A 10,491-nucleotide genomic window follows, 5' to 3' on the forward strand; every position below is an offset into this window, starting at 1 on the left:
TAAGTGGGTGTTTGAGAGTATGAGTGAGGCTGCAAGTGGTATTTGAGTGTCTCAGTGGGTCTGTGAGTGGGTGTGTGACTCTGTGAGTAGATCTGTGAGTGGGTGAGAGAGAGTATGAGTAATTCAGTAAGTGGGTGCATGAGTGACTGTGTGAGTGGGTGTACGTGTATGGGTAAATATGTGAGTGGGTGCATGAGTGAATGGGTCTGAGTGGCTGTGAGAGTGTCTGAGTTGTTCTGTGAGTGGGTGCATTACTGCCTGTGTTGGTTGAGCTCATTTTTTTCCGCTCACTTTGACCTTTAAGTTTCCTCTTTCTGCATATTTCTGATCACTATTTTGCCTCTTTATGCTCATTTGTGAACTTACTTTGTTTCTTTATGCTCATTTCTGATCTTTATTTTGCCTCTTTTTGCTTGTTTCTGATCTTCATTTTTCCTCTTTTTGCTCGTTTCTGACCTTTATTTTTCCTCTTTCTGCTCCTTTCCCGTGCGACCATAGGGGGGGGGAGCCCCAAGGCCCCTGTGGTCACAGCCAGCTTCCCGCCTCCTGCACGAGGCGGCAATGCTCTCGCACAGAGGGAGCTGCTGGAAAGACAGCTCCCTCTGTCCAACAGCTATCTATTTAATATTTTTGCCTGCATCTGTGCTGGCAGGGAAAGAGATGCCACCTCTGCTTCCAGTCGAAACCGTTTCCCAATGCTTGTTTTCGGTCCAGGGAGGACCTGGCTTGGCAGTTCGGTCTGGACTGTTCCCATGAGGCACAGGGTCAAGACTGATTTGCATATGGCCAGGACTAAACAAGGATGGCATGGTGAGCAAAAGAATGATGGATTTAACCCTGATCTCTTGACTGGGGGTGAATGTTTTGATGTGTTCTGCATTCCATCCATCAATTGTGTGTCTTTTACCTCTGCTTCCAGTGGGCAGGAGCAGTTTGACAGCTTACGGCTGCTGGAAGCGGAGTGTTTGCTTTTGCACGGTGGGAACTGTCATAGTTTCTTCCCAGTGAAAGCAAACAGATATGCCCTAGGGGTGGACACCCTGGGACATAGCAGAAGCCGGCCCTTGGGGTGGTAGTCCCCAGGGCATATATGGCTCCAAGAAGGGGGCCATGTGGCCCCCCTCCTTCTATTTGCACATGCTGGCCCTAGGGAGGGGGTGGTCCCTGGGCCACATATGGCCCAGGAAGGAGGCTGTGTGGCCAGCCTCCCTGTTTTTTACGTGATTTGGCCATGGGGAGGTGGTGGTACATGGGCCATGGGGGGTTGGTGCAGCCCTCTATTCCTTTTATATTTAGCCCTGGGGAGGTAGTGGTCCCAGGGTCTTGTAATAGGCCCATGAGGGGGGTACGCACAGCTCTTCTCCAGAATTAAAATGAAAGCCCCGGGGAGGTGGTTGTCCACAGAGCCTTAGAAGGGTGGCCCTGTGCACCCCCTCCTTTTTTACAAAAATGGCCCGAGGCCCTGGCCCACCCAGGGCTAATTTCAAAACAATCACAGGAGACCCCCCTTCTTTTTTTCAAAATTGCCTCAAATTAATGGATCCATCCACAATTTTGTGGCAAAATTGAAAAGAACAATGCATTTAAACCTCAGCGCGCCCTCTGGGACCTTACCACCACATCTAGGGAATCAGGGAATCAGAGTGTTCCTACCCTGCCCCCTTTTCTATATTTGTAATGGTTTTATTGTGGGATTCAGTGTAAGCTAAGTCCCAAGATGGCTGCCAACAATTCCTGGTTGAAGTGTTCGCAGCCAATTAGATTACAGAACAGGGCCTGTTGGATCCACATACGATCCGCACCACTTGCTGTACAAATTTGTATTTTTGTATTTTGATTAATATCCCTAAAACTACTAAACTGATCTACACAAAACTACCAAAAGATGCTACTCTGAAACAAAATCTAGCTTTCTGCCAAATGTTGTGTAATTCCTTTCAGTGTTTCGGTCTGTAGATGTGTTAAAAAACCCAATGGCAAATAACATAGGGAATATGCATTTTGGGACCCCCAATTGTTCTCGGCTGCCGCTCCACAGATCACCCCAAAACTTTTCAGACAGTAGCTGAAGTGAGTGGCAAATTAGTTTTGAGAAATTTGTGAAAATTAATCAAACAGCGCCAAAGTTATTGGCAAAGCAAAAACACTTTTCCTATTGAAACTAGGTCCTAACTATAACTACCTACTGGCGACTGTCATCGTTGAATGGAAAGTTTTGAATTGGGACAGCAGGAAGTCTTTGCGTTAAAGTAAAGGAATACCCATGATTAGTTATTCATGTCTCCTACTATCAATTGTACAATACATTGTATATTATCTATAAAGGTAAAATATACCTAACAACAATTTAACTTAAACTTAATTTTACTAAATCATGGTGGCCATATTGAAAATGGATATTTCATGCAAGCTATACCATTATCTCTCCTGTTGCACACTGGGATGATATTGGATATAATCACTTACTGCCTCAATAATTATTTCTTTAAACCTAGGGCAAAGTGATCGGCACATGCTTGGCCCCCAGCTATGAGAATTTATTTGTTGACTTGTGGTGACCGTAATCTGAATGGATATGAAGATAAGGTTGTGCACTGGGTGAGATATATTGATGACATGTTTATCATTTACAGGGGATGCAAACAATATGCCCAGACATTTATCAATGGCTTGAATTATAATGACTACATTCTGTTTGCGAAAACAATCAGGTCAGGCGTACCATTCCAAGGGGAGAATGTGTGCACTTTTTCCAATAAAACCTTAAGGTTCCTTATCCAGGTTTGTAACACAGGTAAATCAATTGATGAGGAAAGAAGCCATGTTTGTCCATTATTTAAATCGTCATTTATTTTCCAAAAATATATTCGCTTGTTATCTTGAATCAGCAACAATACATAAATCATCCAATTATGTTCATTCCATAAGTTTCACAACCCAATGCATTTTGGGCCACTAAATGGACCCTTTTTCAGGGGCCTAAAAAATAATTAAATAAAACAAGAGTCTAATCAGTCCATACTCCTAATTTAAGCCGTATTACATACATATTTGCATTGAAATAATTACAGCTCAGCTAATTTCATAAATGATTGCCCGACTAATGTATATAAATTGTCATTCCAGCACATTTAATCAGACCTGATGATCAAAAGAAACTATAATACCAGAATTCGTTCTTTGATACATATCACTAATGTTGAAGAATTAGCACTAAGCTACTCATATATTCGCCCTGTTATTTAATTGTAGAACCATGTCATATATGCAGTGCATAAATCTAACAAATGTTATCTAAACCCTAAGACTCAGTAATAATATAGCGTTGTAACATGAGCTTTGTGAACAAATCTTTAAAATCTTGAAAAAACTATGTGCAATGGTTCACGGTTCAAATTGAGCCTCCCCACGTAGCAGTTACACCCGTACATTGCCTCGTGCATCGACATTTAACAAGCTGAACTCGTTCTCTCTTGACTGTCACAGAGTCAGTTTCCAAAAAGCGGATGCCATTACCTATTGGTTAATTTACCTACGCGCTGCGTGGCGTTCAACGTGACGTTGATCTTGTGTTAGTTCCCAGCTAATATTGAAAGGGCCCATGAGTTCTGTGTGATACAAAGAACAATAAAGAATCAAAAAGAACAATAATAAACGAACATATGCTATATGAATTGACAACTATTGCGGTTATAACATTTTCACCATTTAGTAGTTAAATGTGACGGCTGCAATGATTACTGTGCAAAATGACATGATATCAATAAATACAAAATAATGAGGACAGTTTAAAGAAAAAAGGCTAATTCAATCCGGTCGTTCAACCCAGTCGGATACATGAAATTCAGTCTCTTGATCCCAAAAAATTCCGATCTTAACAATTGTTTGTGTGAGTCTGTATCTGGGCGGGTTTTAAGAGCCTCCAAGATAGTGAATCTCAACTGCGACACATTGTATCCCGCTTCTGGCCTATGCATGGCCACTGATGACTTCTCATTCTTCAACCTTATATTGCTTTTATGTTCTGTTAGCCTCGTTTTAATCTTTCTCTCTGTAATACCCACTTAGATTTTTCCACATGGGCATTTTATTGCATATACCACATTCATGGTATCACATGTGCTCGTATGTTTCAAACTGATTTTAGTACCTTTTTAGAAGGATGTGCGAATTCATTACCTTTGATCACGTTATTACAGTGTGTTGCCACATATTTGCATGCCTTTAAAGTTAGTGGATCCACTTTTTGTTGTTTTGCTTTTTAATAACTCTTTTAAGTTCCGTGAACGTTGAAATGCAAAGACCATTTTGTTTTTGGATGTACATCTTAAATCCGGTTCCGTCTCAATCAATCGCCAATGTTTTTAATGATGTTCTTGATTTGGTTGGCTTCAGTAGAATTTTTTAGGATGCATATGTTGGTTGTTTATTTATTCACTTTTTTTGTTTGAGTAAAGTGGATCTCTCAATTACTTGCACTTTATTCATGTATTCAACAATCAGTGTTTCAGCATATCCTCTATCCATGAATCTTCCAGCATTATTTTTTATAGATTCCATACCTTCTTCCTGAATGCTTGCGATTCTTTTTAGTCTTAAAAATTGTGAGAACAGCAAATGTCTTTTCAAGGACTGCTGATGGAAGCTTTTAAAATGTAAACAATTGTTTCGATCTGTAGGTTTCATATAAACATTTGTTTTTATACCATTACTTCCAATTTGTACTCGGACAACTAGAAATTAGGTCCTTTTTTTGCAATCGTATAGGTGAATTTAATATGTTGTTGACAATTGTTTAAACGTTGGATGTTCTCAACCAATACATTCTCCGCTCCATTCCAGATGATAAAAATATCATCTATATATCATTTAAACATGATAAGATTGCTGCTCCACGCTGTATCCTGTAAGTAATGATCATATTCGAATTTGGACATAAACTTATTTGCATATGCAGGTGCCCCGGCAAAGCCCATTGATGTACCATTACACTGTGAAAAAAATGTGCCTTCCCACTGGAAGTAGCTGTGATACAATGCGAAATGCATGAATTCCAATAGCACGATTTTATGTGCTCCTTCACATTCGTTGTTCAGTAGAAACCATTCAATTGCTTCTAACCCTTCATTATGTGGAATCGAAGTGCATAAAGAGGTTACATCCACTGTGCATAACCACCAATTAGATATGTCATCTTTTGGCAATGTCTCCAATAGATTTAGAAATGCTGTGGAATCCTTAATGTATGTTATCCAATTCTGTACAAGTGGCTGAATTTTTTAATCTAAATATTGACCTATGGGTTCAGAAATTGATCCACAAGCTGACACTATGGGTCTGAAGGGAGGTTTCAATACGTTTGTATGTTCTTTGGGTAACATATAAAATTATGGACATCGAGGAAATTCACTGTCTAGGAACTTATATGTTTTTTTCACTTATCCAAACCATTTCTAGAGCTTTGTCAAGAATCTGTCTGAGAATTTTTGGGAATTCCATGGTGGGATCAATATCCAATTGCATGTATACATTCTTATCTTGTACATGAGTTTCAACGTTTGTCTGATAAAATTCTGTATTCATGACAACTAGGGCTCCACCTTTATCCGCCTTCTGGAATGTTAAATCAGTATTTCCTGCTAGGTTACGAAGAATGCTCCATTCTTTTTTGGTCAAATTCATGGTTGTTGATTTGCCGAATTTGATATTATTCCAATACAATTTCACTATTCGTTCAAAAGTATCAAGGGTTTTATGTGATGTCGGTGGGCAAAATTAGCTCTTTTTTTTTAATTCAACATATTGTTTAATCATAGGACCTTCAGTGGATGTTGGAAAAATACTGAAAAAATATTTCAGCCTCAGTGTGCGAAGAAATTTAAAAAAAGAAACTTCTGTCTCAGCAATGTTGCTTTAATACGCTGGAACAAACGATATCCCTTTGTTTAATACTTGAATTTGATCGTTTGTTAACGTAACATCTGAGATATTGATTACTAAGTTGTATTTGTTGTACTACTTAGCGATCTCTTGATTGCTTCGGGGTCTGTGTCTTTTGCCCCTGCAGGTTTTTCTGGCTTTGGTGCATTGTTGGCTGCCGGACTTGTGGATAAAAAAGACACCTCATGTCATTTTGCACAGTAATTATTGTAGCCGTCACATTTAACTACTAAATGGTGAAAATGTGATGACTGCGATAGTTGTCAATTCATATAACATATGTTTGCTTATTATTGTTTTTTTTATTGTTTATTGTTCTTTGTATCACACAGGACTCATGGGCCCTTTAAATATTAGTTGGGAACTAACACGTGATCCGCGTCACATTGAACGCCACACAGTACGTAGGTAAATTAACCGATAGGTAATGGCATCCGCTTTTTGGAAACTGACTCTGTGAAAGTCAAGAGAGAATCCTGTTTCACTCAGTAAGTGCATGCTGCAACGCGTACATTTGAGCTTTTGAACGGAACCGTTTCGCAGTATGCCGGTCAGTCTTAAGAACGAGTTGAACTTGTTAAATGTCGATTCACAAGGCAATGTATGGGTGTAACCGCTACACATGGAGACTCGATTTGAACCGTGAACCATTGCACATAGTTTTTTCAAGATTTTTAAGATTTGTTCAAAAAGCTCATGTTACAACGCTATATTATTACCAAGTCTTAGAGTTTAGATAACATTCATTAGATTTATGCACTGTATATATGACATGGTTCTACAATTAAATAACAGGGCAAATATATGAGTAGCTTAGTGCTAATTCTTCAACATTAGTCAAGTCAAGAAAACTTTATTTCCGCTGTACAGCGATAAAAGCACAATTAATTATAACATTCATAAACTACAAAAATTACAGGAGACAGCAGTTTATGGAATTGATAGTAATACATAATATCAATCAAAACCGGCAAGAAGTAATATTCTACAATTTCATAAGGTGCTTGCCGACCCCACTACCACTCATCACCCTATAGTCAGCAACCTTGGGTATCAATCAGGATCAAAAGATCTATTAACACAATTTAAAACATTTAAAAACATTTTAAAACAGCTGCTATAAATAAGATTAAAAATAAAAATAGTTAGATAGCTGTGCGGGGTGATTTCAAAGCAGTTTTGATGGCAGGGAGATGTGCAAATTTAAATTAACAGGGTATTTGGTAGATGGGCACAATTGGGTCATTTCCGAGCTCTTTTTTTTATAGTGCCTCTGCCTATACTCCACATCACAAATAAAAATCTAGAAGTAGCAAAGACAAATAGAGGGTGTGTCTCGTATTTTAGTAAGCTAAAGGCCTCAGGGTGGTCTCTAATCCCCACATTTCTGCAGAGCTGGGGCACTCACTTGGACCTTGACCTTCTGTAGGCAGGACAGAAGAGAAGAACATGAAGTTCTGTTTCTTCGGTCTCGATACACCCAGGACAGTCTAGTTTTGTGGCTCCTTTTCATTTGTTAGTAAGTGCACGGAGTGGGAGCACCCCGTTTCTAAATTGTAGAAACAATTTCTTTGCGAGAAAGGGTTGAGTATTATCCAGAGCCATTTCTAGCTTGTATTGCTGTTTGACTTTCAGAAACCTGGAAGTCAGACTAGATGCGTTGATGCTCTGCGATAATTGGGCAAATTTGTGTTCTTTATAGGCGAGGAACAGAGAGGGACTTTTTAGGAATGTAGGGGCAAGTCGCTTCAGGTGTTAACCATATGCTTGCCATCCCCAATGCTTGACAAATATTCCTGATATGGGACAACCATGGTATGTTCCCTGCTCTCAAATCGTCATAACATCCTTCAGTTCCTCCCTATAATTTACTAACTCAGGCGTGCTCCATAGACGGCGCCAGAACAAAAGTGGTCGGTAGGCGATTATATCAGCAATTGGGCTAACACCGAGGTCCATCCTTAATGGTGTAAAAGGTGTGCTTTTGGGAAGCCCCAAGAGCTGCCTAAGGAAGGTGTTCTCTGTAATGGATAGGGTGTTCGCTGAGCAGTGGCCCCAAAGCTCTGCTCCATATAATGACTCTCCCGATGCCTGAATTTTATATATTTCTACGGGTGGGCCTACCACTTTTTGAGCATTATTTTTGTATACTTTTAGCCCCCTATAGACTGTGTCAATTTTAAATTAGCTTTTTTTTTACTTGAGTTCCCCAATCCATCTTATCATTGAGAGTAAGGCCCAAGTAATCAAAGATTGACACCCTTTCTAGGGGCCTGCCTTCCATTTGAAGGTGAGGGCAATTGCTAGTGTTCGCAGTGGAAAACCATGTACTTTGTTTTCTAGAGGTTTATCTCCAGTTTCCTCTTCCTGCAGAATGTGCAGAACTCTTCCAATACCCGCAGCATACCCATAGGAGTCTTGGACAGACGCAGCGTATCGTCTGCAAACATTAAAGCTGGTATTTTGCTGTTCGCTAACCTCGGTGAGTCTATGTCTTTCACTGCCAATAAGGTTTCAATTAGACCATTTAAAAAGAGGGAGAACAGGGTCGGAGCTAGCACACATCCCTGTCTCACCCCTTTTCCTACAGGGAAGGGAGCTGTCAATTCCCCTTTCTTGCCATATCTTACTCTCGTATACGTATCCTAGTGTAAGCGCTTCAGCAGGTGGCATAGATAAGATGGTACTCCCATGTCATGGAGTAAGCCACATAGCTGATCCCGCTGCACCATATCAAATGCGGATTTGAGGTCCACGAAGGTTAGATATAGGCTACCACCCTCCAAAATTACTGTTTTCCAATGGATCAATTGCAATCTGAAGATCTGGTTAGGTAGTTGAAATGTTAGCCTAAAACCAGCTTGTAAAGGTGTCAAAACTTTCTTTTCATCCACCCATGATTGCAATCTACCCAGCAGAACACGGGCAAATATCTTTTGAGTTACATGCATAAGACTTATTGGGTGGTAATTTGCCGGGTTGAGCGTGGAGCCTTTTTTGTAAATGGGAATGATTTCTGCTCCTGCCCGAGTCAGGGGCAGCATCATACCTTGGAGGATAGCGTTAAAAAATATCCATATATAAGGTGCCCACACTAATGGTTCCTTCTTAAATAGGTCTCCAGTAATTCTATCCAGTCCCGGTGCCTTTGCTGGAAGTAATTTGCCCAATGCCGCAGTGACCTCTATCATCGTACAGGGCGGTGCACTAGTGTTTAGGGGGGGTTGTGTTTGTAGCAGTTTCCCTGGCCACTATGTCTCCATCTAGGGCACTCGAATATAAAGTTTTAAATTGGGACCTCCAAACTTCTTCCCCCAAGTTTGGCTCAATTGCTGAGTTGCCCTCATTTTTTCCAGTTTTTACTAAATTCCAAAAGCCTCTCATATCTCTATTGTCTAGAGCATTTTAATTGCTTACCATTTTTCTATCTCTCACGTTAATTTGGGTTCAGCTAAAAAAAATTATATTGAACCCTGGTTTCTTTGATTCATAGGGTGTCCTTATTTTTTATCCCTAGTAATAGAGTGTGTTTGGCTTCCCTGCACGCTTTGTTATACCAGGGATGTTTGGGTTTAGGGTCTGTTCCATTATTAGTATCACCATTGTAGAAAAATTCTGCCAGTTTTGAGAACATGTCCTCATGATTCTTGCCTAATACCAGCAGAGATTCAGAACCTTGACTATTTACAAACTCTCAGAATGCAGATTCTAAAAAGGGAGTAATTTGTTTGTACAAGGAGGCCACTTTTTCCTCTGACTGTATGAATGTTCCCCAGTGTACTCTTCTACCACCTTCAGTTGCTATTAAGTTTGGGACAGGTTGGGTGGGTAAATTCTGATGGTCCTTGGATTGCGGACGAGCAATTTCAAGCACCAGTGGGTTGTGGTAGCTTTCGCAGCGAGATTGGACTGAAAAATCACCAAATCTATACCATAACTCAACATCTACCAAAACATAGTCAAATATAGATGTATAGCCCAGCTTGTTAAATGTAAAATTGCCCGAACTATCAGATGGGAACCGGCCATTACATGCCCTAAGTGAGTGAGCTCATCTGCGGAACTAATGTAGTCTATCTACTTATTTGATAAGCATTACATTCGGGAATTGACCAGACCGAATCTTCCTCACTAGTAATGGCGGTGGTTAGACCATTTAATGGTTCAAAATGACAATTAAAGTCCCCGCCGATAATTAAATATGTAAGCTCAGGCAGAATATGGAGAAAGGTAGTCAAACAGTCTAAGGTCTGTGAGGTTTGCCCCTGCCTCACTGGACGAGAATAGATGTTAATATTAGCAATTTTCAAAGTATTATGGAAGGTGAGAAGGATGCTCAAAATATCAGGAGAGGAGGTATCTATCATTTTGATGTTACAACCCAAATGTATACCAACCCAGGTACAAAAGACAACCAATGGTCTCCCCTTTGGCCCCTGGGCAGCTGGAATACAGTATGTAACATATCCCACTCTGTGCATATCTAGCCGTGACCAGGTTTCCTGGAAGAGGCATAGCTCATGGGTATCAATATACTCTCCCCAGTCTGGG

The sequence above is a fragment of the Lissotriton helveticus genome, chromosome 7, assembly GCF_964261635.1.
Source record: "Lissotriton helveticus chromosome 7, aLisHel1.1, whole genome shotgun sequence".
Lineage (NCBI taxonomy): Eukaryota > Metazoa > Chordata > Amphibia > Caudata > Salamandridae > Lissotriton > Lissotriton helveticus.